Source organism: Bos javanicus, chromosome X (assembly GCF_032452875.1).
Source record: "Bos javanicus breed banteng chromosome X, ARS-OSU_banteng_1.0, whole genome shotgun sequence".
NCBI classification, from domain to species: domain Eukaryota; kingdom Metazoa; phylum Chordata; class Mammalia; order Artiodactyla; family Bovidae; genus Bos; species Bos javanicus.
Genome location: NC_083897.1, coordinates 115886334 through 115907458, shown reverse-complemented (window position 1 = coordinate 115907458; position 21125 = coordinate 115886334). Strand labels below are relative to the sequence as shown.

The 21125-nt window shown below is 42.6% G+C and overlaps 1 protein-coding gene and 1 pseudogene across 1 annotated transcript in view; both read left to right on the top strand.

Moving 5' to 3' along the window:
- LOC133243529 (melanoma-associated antigen B2-like) overlaps positions 1 to 21125 on the top strand; it is a 203290-nt gene that overhangs the window by 119585 nt on the left and 62580 nt on the right. The gene's annotated exons all lie outside the window — the stretch shown is intronic.
- On the top strand, positions 18450 to 21014 carry LOC133243527 (melanoma-associated antigen B3-like; annotated as a pseudogene).

The window sequence follows — 21125 nt, the reverse complement described above, 5'->3', positions numbered from 1 at the left end:
AACCTGGCTTCCTGTAACCTGAGTAGCTGAAACGGACTAATTGAAGGCTAGCCAATTAGCTTCAAAGTTAGAAATTCCCCTGACCCCTTAGATTGCACCTAGGCTCCTGGATTGAAGAGAGATTTGATACCTTGCCTCCTGCATTGATTGGCCTTGCAGTAAAGCTCTTTTCTCTAAAGCTCTTGCCATAAGTATTGACTTCTCTGAGCATCGGGCTTGAGCCCATGTTCCGTGAGTTTGGGCAGCCTTGTTGAGGTTTAGGACTTGTGACCATCTGCTTGATGCACTGTAGCCCCTGGGGGCCCTCAACAGCAACCCTGAGTGCCCACCTATACTGAGTTTGTCTAGAGAGTTGGCTCTCGGGTTCCTGTTTGCTAGCCATGGCACTCTGGGCTCCTCTGGCTTCTGGGGCTCCTTTCACTTTTAAGGAAGGAAACAGCTCCTGGATCAGACATCTTTGGGGTGAGTAAACTCCTTAAAATATGCCTGTAACTAAACAATTATGTACAGTCTAAAAATAAAATAAAATTAAAAAAAATAAATGTGCTATATGAAGTGCCTGTAGTCTAATAATCTCATCAGGACTGTGTGTTAGAGAGGATGAGACGGTTGAATGGCATCATTGACTCAGTGGGCATGAGTTTGAGCAAACCCGAGGAGAAGGTAAAGGACAGGGAAGCCTGGTATGCTGCAGTCCATTGGGTTGCAGACAGTCAGATGTGACGAATTGATTGAAGAAGGACAACACCACCCTGGGTTAGAGTCCCACCTAGGAGAGTTTCTTCTGTCTGATTAGAATCCTAAGGCTACAGTCTTGGGTTAAAGACCCACCCTAAGAGGACAATGTCAGAGGTTAGAGCTACTGAGGTGCTCAAATGATTGGGTTAGAGGTCTGAACACTGGCTTAAGGTTCCAGGCCTTTGGATTTAATTGCCTATATTTGTCTGTGTCTGACTGTTTTATGTATTGGGATTGGCTAATAGGAGTTGGCTATGGGATGAATGTGGTGAGACTTTATTCAAGCTGTAATTCATGAGGGTCCTCTGAATCGGGAGATAAAACACCTTGCTCCTGGACTGGAAACCTTGCTTTATGGAGGTGATGGGGGTTTTCCCCTTTGCCTAAGGTGACAGCACAGAGGTATTGTTACAGATGGATATTCTTTAAAAAAAAAAAAAAATCGGAGGTTTGTTGATTTACAATCTTGTGTTACTTTCAGGTGTAAAGCAAAGTGATTCAGTTACACAAATATTCAATCTTTTCCAGATTCTTTTCCCATATAGGCTATTACAGAATATTGAGTATAGGAGGTCCTGTTCAGTTATCTATTTTCTATATTGGTTGTATGTGTATGTATGTTCATCTCAAACTTCTAATGTATCCCTGCCCACAAAGTTCTGCTAGGTAACCATGAATCTGTTTCAAATTGTGAGTCTGTTTCTGTTTTGTAAATAAGTCCATTTGTGTCATTTTATTTTATTTTATTTTATTTTTATTTTTAAATTTTATTTTATTTTTAAACTCTACATAATTGCATTAGTTCTGCCAAACACCAAAATGAATCCATCACAGGTATACATGTGCTCCCCATCCTGAACCCTCCTCCCCCCTCCCTCCCCACACCATCCCCCTGGGTCGTCCCAGTGCACCAGCCCCAAGCATCCAGTATCATGCATTGAACCTGGACTGGCATCTCGTTTCATACATGATATTTTACATGTTTCAATGCCATTCTCCCAAATCTTCCCACCCTCTCCCTCTCCCACAGAGTCCATAAGATTTGTGTCATTTTAAAAAATTAGATTTTCCTGTGAGCAATATACTACGGTATTTGTCTTTGATTTACTCAGACAATCTCTAGGTCCACCCATGTTGCTGAAAATGGCATTCTTTCATTCTTTCTTATGGCTGAGTATTCTTCCATTGTATTTATGTATCACATCTTTTGCATCTGTTGATGGACCTTTAGGTTGTTTCCATGTCTTGGCTCTTGTAAACAGAGCTGCAAGGAACATGGGGGTGCTTGTTCCTATTCAAATTATGGTTTTCTTCAGATATATTCCCAGGTAGTCTATTTTTTTTAATTTATTGGAGTATAGTTGTTTTACAATGTTGTGTTAGTTTTAGGCATATAGCAAACAGACACACACATATACATATATATATATATATATATATATAAATTCATTTTTAGTTTCTTTTCTCATATAGGTTATCCCAGAATATTGATTAGAGTTCCCTGTGCTATGCAGGAGGTCCTTATTGGTTATATATTTTATATATAGGTATGTACGTACGTTGATCCCAAGCTCCTGATTTTTCCCTCCCTCACTACATTTCCCCTTTAGTACCCATAGGTTCATTTTTAGGATCGGTAAGTTTTCTGTTTTGTATTAAGTTCATTTTATCACTTTTTAAAATTAGATTCCACAGATGAAGGATATATTTGTCTTTGACTTACTTCACTTAGTATGACAATCCCTAGGTCCATCCATGTTCCTGCAAATGGCATTCTTTCCTATGGCGGAATAATATTTCTTTGTATTTCTGGACCACGTGTTTATCTACTCCTCTGTTGATGGACATTTATGTTGCTCCCATGTCTTGGGTATTGTAAATATTGCTGCAATTTACATTGGGGTGATTGTTCCATTTTTGAATTATGATTTTTTTCAGGATATATGCTCAGGAGTCAGATTGCTGGATATTATGGTAGTATTATTTTTCTATTGAATTTTATTGAGTATAATTAATTTAAAATGTTGTGTTAGTTTCAGGTGATTCAGTTATACATACACATATTCACTCATTTTCAGATTCTTTTGTCATACAGATTACTACAGATTATTGAGTAGAGTTCCCTGTGTTATACAGTAGGCGCTTTTGGGTTATTGCTATTATATATATTAGTTGTAGATGTGGGCTTCCCAAGTGGCACAGTGGCAAAGAATCACCTGCCAATGCAGGAGACACAAGAGAAGTGGGTTCAGTCCCTGGGTCAGGAAGATCCCCTAGAGCAGGAAATCGCAACTCACTCCAGTATTCTGACCTGGAAAATTCCATGGATGGAGGGTCCTGGTGGACTACAGTCCATGGAGTCACGAAGAGTCAGACACAACAGTCGTCTATGTTTATCTCAGGCTCCTAAAGTATCCCTCCCCCAACATTTCTCCAGTGGTAATCATAAGCTTGTTTTCGATATCCATAAGTTGGTTTCTATTTTGTAAATGAGTTTATTTGTGAAGTGAAATGAAAGTCGCTGTCTTATCCAACTCTTTGCGACCCCATGGCCTATACAGTCCATGGAATTCTCCAGGCCAGGATACTTGAGTGGGTAGCTCTTCCCTTCTCCAGGGGGTCTTCCCAACCCAGGGATCAAAGCCAGGTCTCCCACATTGCAGGTAGATTCTTTACTAGCTGAGCCACCAGGGAAGCAAGTTCATTTGTGTCACTTTTTAAAAATTAGATTCCACTTCCGAGTGATAACATATGCTATTTGTCTTTCTCTGTCTTACTTTACTTAGTATGACATTCCCTAGGTCCATCCATGTTGCTGCACATGTCATTAATTAATTCTTTTTATGGCTGAATAATATTCCATTGTATATATATACAACATTTGCTTTATTCATTTCTCTGTTGATAGACATTGAGGTTACTTCCATATCTTCGCTAATGTATATAGTGCTGCAATGAATATTGGAGTGCATGTATATTTATGAATCATGGTTTTCTCTGGATATGTACCAGGAGTGGGATTGGTAATCATATGGTAACTCTATTTTTCATTTTTCAAGGAACTTCCATAATGTTCCCCATAGTGACTGTGTCAATTTGCATTCCCACCGAGAGTGCAACAGTGTTCCCTTTTTTCCACACTCCATCATTTGTTGTTTGCAGATTTGGGGATGATGACCATTCTGGCTGGTGTGAGGTGATACCTCACTGTACTTTTGATTTGCATTTTTCTGATACTTAGTGATGTTGAGCATCTTTTCTGGTCATCTGTATGTCTTCTTTGAAGGAATGTTTGTTTATACACTCTGCCTACTTTTTTTTTTCTAATTTTATTTTATTTTTAAACTTTACATAATTGTATTAGTTTTGCCAAATATCAAAATGAATCCACCACAGGTATACATGTGTTCCCCATCCTGAACCCTCCTCCCTCCTCCCTCCCCATACCATCCCTCTGGGTCGTCCCAGTGCACTAGCCCCAAGCATCCAGTACCGTGCATCGAACCTGGACTGGCAACTCGTTTCTTACATGATATTTTACATGTTTCAATGCCATTGTCCCAAATCTTCCCACCCTCTCCCTCTCCCACAGAGTCCATAAGACTGTTCTATACATCAGTGTCTCTTTTGCTGTCTCGTACACCGGGTTATTGTTACCATCTTTCTAAATTCCATATATATGCGTTAGTATACTGTATTTATGTTTTTCCTTCTGGCTTACTTCACTCTATATAATAGGCTCCAGTTTCATCCACCTCATTTTTTTTATGGGATTGTTTATTTGACACAGAGGTGCATGAGCTATTTATATATTTTGGAGATTATTGCGCTGTTGTTTGCTTTGTTTGCAAATATTTCCTCTCATTCTGTGAGTTGTCTTTTTGTTTTTGGTTTCTTTTGCTCTGTGGAAGTTTTTGACTTTAATGAAAGGTCACCTGTTTGTTTTTCTTTTTATTTTCATTACTCCAGAAGGTGGATCAAAAACCATTTTACTAAAAGAAAAAAAATACTGCTGCAACTTATGTCAAACAGTGTTCTGCCTAGGTTTTCCTCTGAGGGTTTTATAGAATCTGGGTTTACATTTCGGTCTTTGATCCATTTTGAGTTTATTTTTCGTATGGTGTTAGAGAATGTTCTAAATTCATTATTTTACATGTAACTGTCCAGTTTTCAAGGCACCACTTATTGAAAAGACTGTCTTTTTTGGTTCGCTAGTATTTTGTTCAGGATTTTTCCATCTGTGTTCTTCAGTGATATTGGCCTGTCATTTTCTTTTTTCTTTTGTTTTCATGTGTGCTTCTCTGTCTGGTTTTGCTCTCAGGGTGATGGTGACCTCATAGAATGAGCTTGGGAGTGTTCCTTCCTCTGTAATTCTTTTTGGAAGAGGTTGATAGAATCTCTAATTGTTGGACAGAATTATCCGAGAAGCCACCTGGTCCTGGACATTTTTTTGGAAAATTTTAAATCACTGTTTCAGTACTTGTGATCCGTCTACTCACATTCTCTATTTCTTCCTTGTTTAGTCTTGAAAGGCTGTACCTCTCTAAGTATCTGTGCATTTCTTCTAGATTGTCCATTTTATTTGCATATAATTCTTTGTAGTAGTCTCTTATGATACTTGGAGTTCCACATGAGTGTATTCTTAATGAAACCAGCCCTGATTACCTTGTTGTGGTCTAAGCATAAATGTAAGATGAGGGAGTATAAACCAGGAAAAGTCTCCGCCCCACACACAGAAGAATGCACCCTAATCTGGCTAAGGAATTTCTTTTTTTTTTTCTCCTTCCAGTTCTATTGCAATATAATTGACTTATAGCACTGGGTAAGTTTAAGGTGTACAGCACAATGACTTGACTTACACACACAATGAAATGATTGCCACAGTAAGTTTGGGGAACATCCGTCATCTCATATAGATATAAAAGAAAAGAAAAAATATTTTTCCTTGTTTCGATGCACAATACTGGATGCTTGGGGCTGGTGCACTGGGATGACCCAGAGGGATGGTACGGGGAGGAAGGAGGGAAGAGGGTTCAGGAAGGGAAACACGTGTATACCTGTGGCAGATTCATATTGATATATGGCAAAACCAATACAATATTGTAAAGTTAAAAATTAAATGAAATAAAAATAAAGAAAAAAATCAGATGAAGGAAGTAAAAACGTCACACTTCCAGTTATAAGATAAATCAGTACTAGGGATGCAATGTCTTTGGGCTTCCCCCCATTAGATCAGATGGTAAAGAACCTGCCGGCTAAGGAATTTCATACAATAGGACTCATACTGGTGTTTCCTCACTAACAAGTCTAGTCCTATTCTGTATCAGCCAGAATAGCAGGGAGGTAGTACTGAACTACTTTTATATATTTGTGCATGCGTGATGTTAAAAATGAAATTTTACCAGGAAAAATAGCCATTGGTTGTGGTCTTAAAGGCCATGGACTACATAGAGGCCTTGGAGTGAATGTATTTCCAGACACCTAGATTTGCTTGTTGGTGATGTCTGCTGGAGGGGTAAAGTATTTTGGTCATCTACCAGAAAGATTAAACCCCAGCATGCTCAGAAAGGAAGTGAGGAAATCGGTGTTTGAATGTGTGTGCTCCTGAATTGCTCTCTGAAAGTCAGCTCTGCCTGAGTCTAAGACAGCTTCCTCTTTCACTTTCTTCAATGGGATGCAGTCACTGTCTCAGCCTCCTACTCACCAGGTAAGTTTTTCTACGTGGAGACTGAGACAGAGCCTGAACTTCTATAGGACCCTCCTCAGTAGACAAGCATGCCCTCAGCACATGGCGGGGCAGAAATATTAGGAGCCTGTGACCAAATGGGCTCCAATTTTGGAACTGGTGGGACAGATTCCTTGGAAGCTGGGTAGCACGTGTGCCTTTCAAGCTACAGTTTGACAAGCACATATAATAATGGAAAACTTTTCAGGGTTCTTTAAGTGAACCCTCAGATCCAAGGTGGTCACCTTGAGACTGTCCATTCTTCTCAGTGGTTTCTCCAGGGAACTCATACAACCAATGCTTTCCAGAAACCAAACTGGGAGATGGAATTGGGTCCTAAATTAAGGGGCGATGCCTCAAGTTTGCCCATTTTCTTCCTAGAGAGGAACAAAGCACTCTGAGCCACAGAGAAGCCCTGAAGGCTTTCCTACAGCTCCCAAGGATGCAAGGACTTTCCAGGGAGACATCAAGTTCCTGATAAGACTGCTGGTTGATGTCAACTTCAATCCATGAAGGCTGGGAAGAGGCAGCAAGCATTGTTTAAATACAGTTGGTCCAGGCTCTGTTTGCTGGCCAAAAGGTAAACTATTTTGAGCACTACAGTGGAAGAAATTGGTCAGTCAACTGCAGAGCTCAGTTTGGGCTGAGAAGTGGCCAGGAAGAGCCAAGACAGATGACCCAATAGTAATAAATTCCATCCAGGCACCAAAACGCCAAACTTCAAGCAATAGCCTGAAAAGAGACATGTGAAGGAAAGAAAGCCTCTGATAATCACCTTTCTTAAACACCAATTAATCCAACCTTGTCAGTGCTTATGTAACATTCCAGTCCTGGTGGTAGAAAACTCTGGGACCTGGGATTATCATTTTCTACAGAATTTGAGACTCATTAACCAAATTGAGGATGATTTCCCACAAGCTTGAAGAATGTACAAAGAGAAATGAGGGGATTGAAGCATAAAGCATTGACCAGTTTAAAGTGGTTTTGCCTCCTTAAAACAGGTTGTTGAATAATCAAACCTTGAGTTATTTATAGAGGCAGCACTATGCATGTGCCAAAAAGGAGCCTGTGTTTCCAGGATGACTGCAGAACCAAGAGGGTTCAATCTGTGAACTCTCAGAGTAGGAATGTTGCCAGTGAAGAACTGTATGAAGTCCTTCAATATGGAAAATCTGGCTTCTAGCAGCATGAATACTTACATGAACTAATTCAAGACTAGCCAATTAGCTTCTAAGTTTTCAGTTCCCCTAAACCCTTTCATTTTACCCCAATGTCTGGGTTGAGGAGACAGATTTGAGAGCCCCACTTCCTGTCTTCTTGCTACTCCACCTTGGATTAAAGTTTGTCTCTCAAAAGCCTGTTCCATAGTATTGGGTTCTAGGTACATCAGGCAGTGAGCCCTTCCTAGGGAAAACCAGTGACTGATAGGCCTGGAATTAGATTCCTCTCTGAATTCCTCTAGATCCGATGCTGTTATACTCCTCTTATCCTAAAGCAGAGCTTGTGTTCCTTAACACTCAAATGTATCTTGGGATAAAAGCAAGGACTCTGGATATATTCCAATACACTTCTTCAGGCACAAAGCCTTGAAGGCTACATCAGTAAATGACAGGAATAAAGTAGAGAAACAGATGATACGGACAGTAAGTTCGTCTCTCTGTGCAGTGTCCGATAACCTCAATCAGAATAGCACAAAACCATCTTGGATGGCTTTTTTCCTTTAGAATTGTACTCATATCTCAGATATGGTGACTTGGGTTCTAGATCACTGCCATAAAGTGAAAATGGCAATAGAGTAAATCATTAGGAATTTGGGGGATTCCCAGTGCTTATAAAAGTTGTTAATCCTATTGTACACTTACTAGAAGATGTCTAAAAAATGCACAGAGCTTAATTTACAAATGTAAACAGTTACAATAGTAACAAAGACAACTGATCAGAGCACCATAAGAAATAAAATAAGGAAAGAGTTTAAAATATTTAAATAATTAACAAGGTGTGGAACAGGGACCCCAAGTGAATACATGATGTTGGGAAAATGATGCCATAGACGTGTTCAGTGCATGGTTACCATAAACTTTCAGTTTGTAACGAAACACAGTATTTGTGAAGCATGATTACATGCAGTACAATGTTTGAAAAGTATGCCTGTCAATCAATTAAAACAAGTCATGAAAAGAGACTGACTCTGGCTTTTGAAAAGGATGGAGCAGCATTTTTCTCTGGGAGCACACCCCATTCTGCCCCCTGCCTTCTGTGTTATTGTCCCCATCTCAGGTCAAGTCTGGGACCTGAAACTGTAAGGTTTGCATTAGGGACACTGCTCAAGAGTTTGCTGGATGTATGTTGCCCAGGAATCCTTTAAGCCAAGAGAGAGACAAAATTTGGGCCCTCATAAGTGGGGTCTGGAGAGAAAACCACCATAAAATACAGGGCATTCAGAGACCTACCCAAACTTGCTCTCAGGCCTAAAATGCCCAGACAGGACATTCCCTCTTATAAGCCTTGTAGTTCTCTGTGAGGTCAAAGTCTGTCTAAGAAGAATGGCCTCAGTTTAGTAGAGGGAGAATCTCAGGTTGGAGGGTCAGGTCCCAGGACTGGCCAGGACCATGGTGAGGTCCCTGAGTGAAGAAAGAAGTATCACTAGACCCACAAATGAGGAGGCTTTACATACAGACCCCTGCCCCTATTCCTAACCCCAGAGTCTCCAGGCAGAGTTACAGGGATGAGAAGCCTCTTCATTTCTGTCTGGTCTCAGCGAGGGAATGGATGGAACCCCAGTTCTTAGGAGGGTGGCATCTTGGCCATCAGCACTGGGAAGATGAGGACCATCAGTGCTGATGAGAGGGTCTCTCCCACCAAGGAGGAAGGCTAATGGAGTGGCGCTGCCCCTGTCAAGGAGAGATGCACAGAGAAGCCCTGTGATTCCCCACTAGGGACTCGGAGAGGTGAGGGCTTCGTTTGGGGGCAGGAGGACTCCAGTCCGTAGTGCGAATGGTTCCGGGCTCTGACAGATGGCATGGTAAGGACCCTAAGCGATGACCCAGGGACTGCTGAACACTGAACGACGGGGTCCCCACAGAGCCCCGCCCCTTCCATCATCCCTCAGAGATCGTGCACAGGGCAGCCATAGCCGGAAGTGTCTCTGCAAAACTTCCGTGCTGGTGGCAAAGAGCTCGGACTGATGTTTAGCACATTCGTGTGGCTAAGAGTAGATTCCCAGGAATGATCTGAAGGTAAGGTGAGGACTTGAATGTGGACTCCAGGGACCATTGCCCCATCCTGTAACAAAGATAATGCCCAAAGTCTCATCTCTGTGATCTGCAAGGTTATGGTTCCTACAAATCTCTTAGGCCGATTTCTTTGGTATATCTTGATCTAAGACATTCTGTAAGATAAGCAATTACTTGATTCTGTAAATGAAGGAAACCTAGGCCCTAACTCCAGTCACTGGGAGAGCGCCAAGTGCGAACCAGGCATGGGGCAGTAAAGATGGCGACACAAAGCGGCACCCATGTGCTCAATTCCCGGAGTTCCCTGCCGAACTCTTAGAGGTGAAACTTTGTTTGGAGGCTTGTGGACACAGTTCGGGAAAGGGAGGAGTGTCAGATTCTGAGAGATATGAAGATGGGGACTCTGAATGAGGACTGTAGAACACCCTGCCAGGCTTCTCACCGCCCCCTCCCCCCCAATCCTACTCCTTCTGTTAGCTATCAGAGATCTTGGGTATCACGGCTTTGAGAGGTGAGGAAGAGAGGGTCCAAGCCAGCAGATGTCCCAGTGTTCCTCCAGCAATTCTTCCCACACTTAATGAAGCTGAGCCAAATTCTGTACTTTGTGGCTGAAGATAGCATTCAGTGTCCTATAAGTAGTATAGAACGGGGCATGCCAGAGGGTGCACAGTGTATAATTCCCTGGGATTTGTGTTATGTATGAGGAATTTAGAGATAAATCTGTGCTTTTATGTTCTTGCTACTTTTCAAAGGTTGCTCTTCAATGAAAGCTTATATTCTAAGTGTACGAATGACAGCAGTCACACTTATTGTTGTTTATCGGTCTTAAGGATAAGAGTTTTTCTGTTGTGTAAAACAAATGGGAAAGCTTCCATCTTATTTAGTCAGCTGGTGCAAGATAACAAGGCATTAAAATATGTTATTTCCTTGACAATATGAAAAAATTAAGCAGGGCAATATGTGGGATCAAGAAATAGAGGGAAAGTAAGATGGATGGTATTTTGTTTCCTCATCTTTTGTAGTCTGTGTTTTACAAAATTATAAGTGACCGTGTATGCTTCCTTAATATAAAAATGTAAAATTAAATTCTAAGAAATTCATCCTCATGCTCACAGGCTCATTTATTCCCTAAACAGTAATTGAGCCTCTGCTCATAGAAGACTCCATGCTAGTACTTGGAGAGCTGAGAAAAAGATCTAGCCACTCACCGTGAAATTATAGAGTTGGGAAGCAGCTGTCATGTAAAGGAAATGGTGACATGACAGCAGTCAAATGTGAATTCCCTGATGCAAGGGAGTGGTGGGCCTCAGGAAAGTATAAGTCTTCCGGTGGGAAGTAATTATAAGTTGAGTGCATGGCGGGCTGGACGAGGCTGTCGTAATCATGACCAGGGACCAGGTTCTCACATGGTGGGCCGCATAGTTTAAAGACAAAGCCTGGGATGGGAAACTGCCCTTAACAGTTACAGGCACACTTCAGTCTGTTGCACGTTGCGTTATTGTATTTCACAGGTACTGCTTTCTTTTCTTTGTTCTTTTTCTTTACCAAATTGAAAGTTTGTGTTAGTCAACCTTGCTTCCAGCAAGTCTTTCGGCTCCATGTTTCTATCACCGTTTGCTCACTTCATGTCTGTGTCACTTTTTGACACCTCTTGCAGTGTTCACACCCTCAGCAGCAAAAATGATGGACTCAGTGAAGGCTCACATAATGGTTAGCATCTATTTTCTTTTAGCAAAGAGGTGTTTCTATTTAAGATATCTATATTGTTCTGAGGCATAATGCTATTGCCCACTTAATAACCTATAGTATAGTATAAACATAAATTTTATGAAAGCACTGGGAAACCAAAAAATTTGCTGGACTCAATTGTGATATGGACTTTCCTTTGGGGGTTGAGACCCAAACCTGCAGTATTTTCTGAGTCTGCCTGTGCTTTGTGATTATGAGTAAATCAGAGAGACATCATGTGAAGCTGGCATGGAATGTGTCCTGTGCTCTTATTCCAGTACAGGGAAACCCTGTGGAGATTTGATGCTTTATTCATGTTGTCTTCTATCTGTGGAGTTTCCCAGAAGTCAGGGTGGCACTCCCCTGAGGAGGGATGATGCCTTGAAGCCACTGGACTGGCACACTCTGCCGTCTAGTTGGGAGAGCCAGAGCCCACGGCACTAAAAAATTAATAATAATTGAAATCAAGTTATCTTGACTGTAATTTGGCAAACAATAGGGAAGGAATAGACACTTGTGGTGGTTAAATTAATGAAAGTGGGAGTGGTTTATGAAAAAGGACAAGTGACAGATAGGTAAGTTTGGGGCCCTTCAAACATTTTGGAGCTTTTAGTTACATCCACTGAGGATGTCTACCTCATGGTGACCTTCAGTGGCATACTCTTAACTGGGATATGCTAGTTTTCCTTGCTAACCAGTATTTTTCTGATTTATTTATTGATGAGTTTGGAGATAAGTCTATTCCTGTGAAATGACCACCACAGTTTATGCCATAAACATAACCATTACCTCCAAAATTTCCCTCTCATCCTTTTTTAAGTTTATTTTTAATCGGAGTGTAGTTGCTTTACACTATTGTGTTGATTTCTGCCATATATCAACATGAATCGGCCATAGGTATACATATGTCCCCTCCCCCTTGAACATCCCCCCACCTCCCACTTCTTCGCACCCGTCTAGGTTTTCACAGAGCACCAGTTTGAGCTCCCTGCATCACCCAGGAAATCCCCATTGGCTGTCGATGTTCCATATGGTAATGTGTATGTTTCAGTATTACTCTCGGTTTGTCCCTCCCTCTCATCCACCCTGTGTCACCAAGTCTGTCCTCTATGTCTGCATCTCCATCCTGCCCTGCAAATACATTCATCAATGCTGTCTCCTAGATTCCATGTATGTGTCAGGATACGATGTTTATATTTCTCTTTCTGACTTTCTTCACTCTGTATAATAGGCCCTAGGTTCACCCACTACATTGGAACTCACTCAAATATGGTCTTTTTATGGCTGAGTAGTATTTCATTGTATACATGAACCAGAGCTCCTTTATCCATTCAGCGATGGACATCTGGGTTGCTTCTGTGGCCTATATGTTGTAAATAGTGCTGCAATGAACATTGGAGTACATGTGTCTTATTCAGTTATGGTTTCCTAAGGGTTTATGCCCAGTAGTGGGATGGTTGGGTCATGTGGTAATTTTATTCCTAATTTTTTAGGAAACTTTATAGTCTTCTCCATAGAGGCTGTATCAATTTACATTCCCACCAACAATGCAAGAGAGTTCCCTTTTCTCCACACCCTCTCCAGCATTTATTGTTTATAGACTTTTTGATGATGGCCATTTTGGCAGATGCCTTCTCACCCTTTATGTTTTGTGTCTGGGATAAGAACACTTGCCATAAGATTTGACCTCTTAGAGAGTGTACAATATAGTATTTTTAACTATAAGCTCTATATTATATAGTAGATCCCTAGAACTTATTCGTTTTGTATAATTAAACTTTGTAACTTTTGATTAATACTGAGAATTGGAATGCTGCCTGCTGTATCAGTGAATAAACACTGTCAGTTATCGACAGTTGCAGCCACCATGGATGGTGAACCATGAGGGAACAACAGGATGTAAAAATACAGGATACGGGCCCCAGATATGTGAAGTTCATATCAAAGGAATGATTTCAGTGAGCCCCGATTCTTGCATCTTTCCATATATGAAAAAGGTCTAAATTCCTTAACCAGGATTATCTGGTTTTCCTTCATTTATCATAATCTTTTGATATTGAAGAGACTTTCTTTTTGGGTTGCTAGTATTTTATTCACTATTTTTGAATTTATGTTCTTTAGTGATATTGGCCTGTCATTTTCTTTTTGTGTGTGTTTCTCTGCCTGGTTTTGCTATCAGGGTGATGGTGGCCTCATAGAATGACCTTTGGAGCGTTCCTTCCTCTGCAATTTTTTGGAAGAGTTTGAGATGGACAGGCATTAACTCTTCTCTAACTGTTTGATAGATTCACCTGTGAAACTGTCTGGCCCTGGGCTTTTTATTGGAAAATTTTAAATCACTGTTTTACAGTACTTGTCATTGGTCTCTTCACATTCTCTGTTTCTTCCTTGTTCAATCTTGGAAGGTTGTACCTCTAAGAATCTGTCCATTTCCTCCAGATTGTCCATTTTATTTGCATATAGTTGTTTGTAGTAGTCTCCTATGATCCTTTGAATTTCACACAAGTGTATTCTTAAAGAAACCAGCCCTGATTACCTTGTGGTGTGAGCATAAAGGTAAAATGAGGGAGTGTAATGCAGGAAAATTCTCCCCCCGCCCGCAGAAGAACATACCATGAGCCCATGTTAGAGGAATTTTATACAATTGGACACATTCTGGTGTTTCCTCACTAAAAAGTCTAGTCCTCTTTTGTATCAGCCAGAATAGCAGGGAGTTAGAATTGAATTGCTTGTGTGTGTGTGTGTGTGTGTGTGTGTGTGTGTGATGTTAAAAATCAAATGTTACCAGGAGAAATAGCCATTGGTTGTGGTGCTAAAGGCCATGGGCTACATAGAGGACTTGCGGTGAATGTATTCCCCCTGGAAATTGCCCAGACATCTAGACTCGCATGTCTGTAGTCTCTGCTGGAGGGGTAAAATGATTTGGTCATCTACCAGAAAGATTAAACCTCAGCATGCTCAGAAAGGAAGTGCAGAAATCAGTGTTTTAACATGTGTTCTCCTGAGTTGCTCTCTGAAACTCAGCTCTGCCTGAGTCTAAGACAGCTTCCTCTTTCACTTTCTTCAATGTGATGCAATAACTCTTTCACCCTCCTCCTCACTAGGTAAGATTTTCAAGGTGGAGAGTGAGACAGAGCCTGACATTCCATGGGCCTGTCTTCAGTAGACAAGCTGGTCCTCAGCACATGGCAGGGTGGAAATATTAGGAGCCTCTGACCAAATGGGCTCCAGTCATGGAACTGGACAAATTCCTTAGAAGTTGGGTAGCACGTGTGACTCTCAAGCTATGGTATGACAGCCACCTCTAATGGAAAACTTTTCAGGGTTCTTTAAGTGAACCCTCAAATGCAAATTGGTCACCTTGAGACTGTCCATTCTTCTCAGTGGCTTTCCAGGGAATTCATACGGCCAACTCTTCCCAGAAACCAAACTAGGAGATGGAATTGGGTCCTAAATTAAGGAGAGATGCCTCTAGTTTGCCCCTTTTTCTTCTTAAAGTAACAAAGTGCTCTGAGCCAAGATAGATAAGTCCTGATGGCTTTCCTACAGCTCCCATGAATGCAAGGGTTTTCCAGGGGAAGCCAATATTTCGGCGTCATCCAGAGACATCAATTTCCTAATAAGAGTGTTGGTTGATGATGGCTGCAATCCATGAAGGCTGGCAAGAGGCAGCAAGCATTGGTTAAAGACAGTTGGTCCAGGCTCTCTGCTGGTCAAGATGTAAACTATTTTGAGCACTAGAGTGGAAGAAATCAGTCAGTCAACTACAGAGCTCAGTTAGGACTGATGAGTGGCCAGGAAGAGCCAAGACAGCTGACCTAATAGTAATAAATTCCATCCAGGCACCAAAACTCCAAATTTAAAGCAATAGCCTATAAAGAGAAATGTGAAGGAAGCGAAGCCTCTGATAATCACCTTTCTTAAATACCAATTAATCCAACCTTGTCAATGCTTATATAACACTCCAGTCCTGTTGGTACAAAAATCTTGGACCTGGGATTATCACTTTTTATACAATTTGAGAACCATTAACCAAATTGAGGATGATTTCCCACAAGCTTGAAGAATGTACAAAGAGAAATGGGGGGATTGAAACATAAAACACTGAGCAGTTTAAAGTGGTTTTGCCTTCTTAAAACAGGTTGTTGATTAATCAAACCTTGAGTTATTTTTAGAGGCAGCACTGTGCATGTGCAAAAAGGAGCCTATGTTTCCAGGATGACTGCAGAACCAAGAGGGTTCAATCTGTGGAACTCTCAGAGTAGGAATGTTGCCAGGGGAGAACTGTATGAAGTCCTTCAATATGGAAAATCTGGCTTCTAGCAACATGAATAGCTTAAATGAACTAATTCAAGACTAGCCAAATACTTTCCAAGTTTGCAGTTCCTCTAAACCCTTTCATTTTACCCCCAATTTCTGGGTTGAGGAGACAGATTTGAGAGCCCCGCCTCATGTCTTCTTGCCACTCCACCTTGAAATAAAGTTTGTCTCTCAAAAGCCTGTTCCATAGTATTGGCTTCTAGGTGCATCAGGCAGTGAGCCATTGCTGGGGAACACTAGTGACTGATAGGCCTGGAATTAGATCCCTCTCTGAATTCCTCTAGATCCGACGCTGTTATACTCCTCTTGGTCTAAAGCAGATCTTGTGTTCCTTAACACTCAAATGTATCTTGGGATAAAAGTAAGGACTCTGGATATATTCCAATACACTTCGTCAGGCACAAAGCCTTGAAGGCTACCTCAGGAAATGACAGCAATAAGGAGGAGAAATGGATGATAGTGACAATAAGATCGTCTTTCTATGCAGTGTCAGAGAACTTCAATCAAAAGAGCAGAAAACCATATTGGACTGCTCCTTTCCTTTAGAAATGTGCGCATATCTCAGATATGGTGTGTTGGGTTCTAGATCACTGCAATAAAGTGAATATTGCCATAAAGTAAATCATAGGAATTTTGGGGATTCCCAGTGCTTATAAAAGTTGTTAATCCTATTGTACACTTACTAGAGGATGTCTAAAAAATGTACATAGCTTAATTTAAAATTAGAATACAACTACAATAGTAACAGAGACCTGATCAGAGCACCATAAGGAATACAATACTGGAAGAGTTTAAAATATTTCACAAATTTAAAAAATGTGGCACAAGGACCCCAAGTGAACACACGGTTTTGGGGAAATGATGCCATAGTTATGTTCAATGCAGGGTTACTGTAAACTTTCAGTTAGTAATGAAACACAATATATGTGAAGCATGGTTAAGTGAAGTACAGTTTTTTAAAGGTATGCCTATAAATCAGTTAAAACAATTCACATAAGAGACTGACTCTGGGTAAGGTATTTTTTTGTTTGTTTTAAATTAATTTAATTGGAGATTAATTACTTTACAATATTGTGGGTTTTGCCATACATTGACATGAATCAGCCACAGGTGTACATGTGTCCCCCCATCCTAAATCCCGCCCCCTCCAGAAACAGAGAGATCAACATTTTTCTCTGGGAGCGTACCCCATCCTGCCCCCTGCCTTCTGTGACATTTTCCCCATCTCACATGAAGTCTGGAACATGAAACTGTAAGGTTTGCTTTAGGGACACTGCTCAAGATTTTGCAGGGATGTGGTGTTCCCCAGGAACCTATTATTCCAAGAGTAGACAAAATGAGGGCCCACATGAGTGAGGACTGGAGGAACAACCACCCTAAAATATAGGTCATTCAGAGACCTGCCCATACTTGTTCTCAAACCTAGAACGCACAGACAGGATACTTGTAATTCCCTATTACAAGTCTTAGAGTTCTCTATGAGGTCAAAGTCTCAGTCTAAGAAGAATGGCCTCAGTTCAGTAGAGGGAGAATCTCAGGTTGGAGGGTCAGGTCCCAGGACTGGCCAGGACCATGGTGAGGTCCCTGAGTGAAGAAAGAAGTATCACTAGACCCACAAATGAGGAGGCTTTACAGACCCCTGCCCCTATTTCTAACCCCAGAGGCTCCAGGCAGAGTTATAAGGATGAGAAACCTCTTCATTTCTGTCTGGTCTCAGTGAGGGAAGGGCTTTTTCTCTCAGGATCAGACCTCAGTTCTGCAGAGGGGGGCGTCTTGGCCATCACCACAGTGAAGGTGAGGCCCATCGGTGCTAATGAGAGGGTCTCTCCCACCAAGGAGGAAGGCTCACAGAGTGGCACTGCCACTGTCAAGGAGAGATGCTCAGAGACACGTCCTGACTCCCCACTAGGGATTTGGGGAGGCTAAGGCTTTGTTTGGGGGCAGGAGGACTCAAGTCCATGGAGTAAGGGGACTCGGGCTCTGACAGACAATGCAGGGAGGACCCTAGGGGATGACCCAGGGACCGCTGAACACTGAACGATGGAGTCCCCACAAAGCCCCACCCCTGCCATCATCCCTCAGAGATCCCGCACAGGGTAGCCATCACCAGAATCGGCTCCCCCCAACTTCCGTGCTGGTGGCAATGAGCTCTGATTGTTGTTCAGGGTGTTCGTTTAAACGAGAGTGGATTCCCAGGACTGATCTGAAGGCAAGGTGAGGACCTGAATGTGGACTCATGGGACCGTTGCTCCTCCTGTAACAAAGCGAAATCCACCAAGTCTCACCTCTATGATAGCAGGGGATGGTTCCTACAACACTGTTAGGCTGAATTATCAGTAAATCTTGATCTAAGAGATTGTGTAAGATCAAAGAGATTACTTGATTCTATAATAGAAACCTAGGCCCCAACTCCAGCCATGGGGAGGGGTCTGAGTGCTAACTCAGCACTGGCAATAAAGATGGTGACACAAAGCAGCACCCATGCGCTCAATTCCCTGACTTCTCCTCTGCTGAACTCTAGGAGGTGAAGCTCTGTTTGGAGGCTTGTGGACAGAGTTCAGGTAAGGGACGAGTGTCAGACTCTAATAGACATAAAGATGGAGACTCCGAATGAGGACCATAGGACACCCTCCCACGGCTTTCCCCAACCCCACCCCCCGTGTGCCCCCATCCTCCCCGTGCCCCCGCATCCCCGAGCTATCTGACACCCTGTGCATCGTGGCCAGAAATGAGTCATCCTGACTTCCGTTTTACACTTTCCTGGAAGTAAGGACTTCTATCCGGCAATCAGGCCTCTGGCTGGCAGAAGGTGGATTCCCAGTGCTGGTCCAGAGTCGAGGTGAAAACTGAGTTGGGACTGAGGCAGGGGCCACTCAGCCCATAAGCAAGAGGGCCGCACTAAGTTTCACTGCTGCTGTGAGCCCTGGGAAGCTCCGGCAGAGCCATCAATTTGAGTTCTGCCTGGGGAAGTCTCAGGGATGGGAGGGCTTTGGTCAGGCGTAGCCCCTGCTTGCAGATGGAGGATACCTCTGTCCTAACTGCAGTGCATTGAGCACCCCAAGTACTGATTGGGGGGCCTTCCCCATTTAGGGGTGGTATCACAAAGCAGAGTGCCTACATATCTAGGGGGCTCCAGTGAAGGGTAGTCATGTATATCTTATCCTGACTTTGCCCCTCCAGGAACTCGGGGAATTCAGGACTTTGCTCTGAGGCTGAATTACCCAGGTTATTGGTGGGAGGAGTCCTGAGTTCTACCCAGACCAGAACGAGGTCTAAGGTGAACACCAACTCGAAACGTAAGTTGTCATAAATTTTGGCTCTTTTCCAAGTGGAAATCTACCGTATCTATGAAGCTGAGTGAGTCTTCTCACTTTTGTCTGGAGAGTTCAGAGATATGAGGATGTTGGAATATGTGAATGGCGTCAATTATGCCAAGGGAGGAGGCCCAGGGCTTCAGAGGAGTCAGCATGACGACCCTGAAAGAACAATGTTGATCACTCTCACCCTACAACAGGGAAAACAATAGAGAGCACCATCCCCCACCCCCACCCACCACACAGCACTGAGAAGCCCAGTCATGGAAGTCAGGTGTATCTGAACTCTCCTTCTTTCTGATGGTATGGGATTGGTGAGAGCCTTTGTCTGACAGGAGGTACACCAGGGCAGCAGACACCAGTGTCCCAGGCTCTGGGTTTGTAGAGCAGTGCCCACATGGAAACCTGCAGAGTGGGCCTTCTTAAAGGCTGAGTGCTGCCTCCATGCCAAGGGCACTCACACCCTCTCATCCTCTCTCCTCTCTGCCCAGATCACGTGCTGTTCTACCTTCACTCCTGCCTGTTGTCCTGACCACAGTCACCATGCCTCGGGGTAAGAAGGCTAAGGTCTACACCTGTGAGAAACACCACCAGGCTCAGCATGGCACCCAGGATCTGAGGGGTGCTCAGGTCACTGCCACCACGATGGAAGCACTTTCATCTTCCTCCAGTCCTGGTCCTGGGGTTGATGCTAAGGGAAAGTCCAGTGCTAGGTCTTGGAACCATCTCAAGTGTCCTCAGGGGGCCTTTGCCACCACCACTGTGCCTGCAGGTGTTTCTCCCACAAGATCATCCAAAAGAGCCCTTGGGAAAATTGGGAAAAAGCGAAATTCCTCTCAATCCCCTGTCTCCAATGTGCGGTCTGGAAAACACTCATTAACCAGGCAGACAAGTCTGTTGGTGCAGTTCCTGTTATGCATGTATAAGATAAAAAGCCCTTTAAGAAAGCAAATATCCTGAAGATCATCGATAAAAAGTACCAAAATTGATTCCTCAGGATCCTCAAAAGAGCTTCTGACAGCATGGAGGTGGTATTTGGTATTGACGTGAAGAAAGACAACACTGCCAAGCATTCTTATGTCCTTGTCAGCAAGATGAATCTCCCCCACAACGGGATCGTGCACCGTGGCAGGGGTTTTTCCAAGACCGGTCTCCTGATGAATCTCCTGGGTGTGATTTTCATGAAGGGCAACTGCACCACAGAGGAAGACATCTTGGATTTCCTGGGTAAGATGAATATCTATGCTGGGAAGAGGCACTTCATATTTGGGGAGCCCAAGAAGGTCATCACCCAAGATTTGGTGCAGATGAAGTATTTGGAATATCAGCAAGTGCCCGGCAATGATCCAGCATGCTATGAGCTCCTGTGGGGTCCGAGAGCACACGCTGAAGCAAGCAAGATGAGAGTCCTGGAGTTCCTGGCCAGGATTAACAATTTGGATCCCAGTGCCTTCCACTTTGGGTATGAAGAGGCTTTGAAAGATGAGGAAGAGAGGGCCCAAGCTAGCGGATGTCCCAGTGTTCCCCCAGCAGTTCCTTCCACACCTAGTGAAGCTGAGGCAAATTCTGCACTTTGTGGCTCAAGAGAGTAGTCAGTGTTCCAAGTAGTATAGGACTGGACGTCACCGAGGATTCATAGTGTAAAATACCTTGGTGTTCCTGTTCTGTATGGGGAATTTAGAAAGAAACTTGTGTTTTTAAGTTCTCTACTTTTCTAATGCTGCTCCTAAATGAAAGCTTACCTAGCTTATAATCTAAGTGTATGAATAACATCAGTCACACTTTTATTGGTCTTAAGGATAAGAGTTTTTCTGTTGTGTAAAGCAAATGGGGAAGCTTCCATCTTATTTAGTAAGCCAGTTCAAGACAAAATGGCATTGCAATATGTTATTTCCTTGAAAATATTAAAAAGTTAAGCAGTAAAATATGTGGGATCAAGAAACATAGGAAAAGTAAGATGGTATTTGGATTCCTCATGCCTTGTACTCTGTTTTACAAAATTATAAACAACAGTATATACTTGGTTAATTCAAAATGTAGAATTAAATTCTAATAATTTCAACCTCA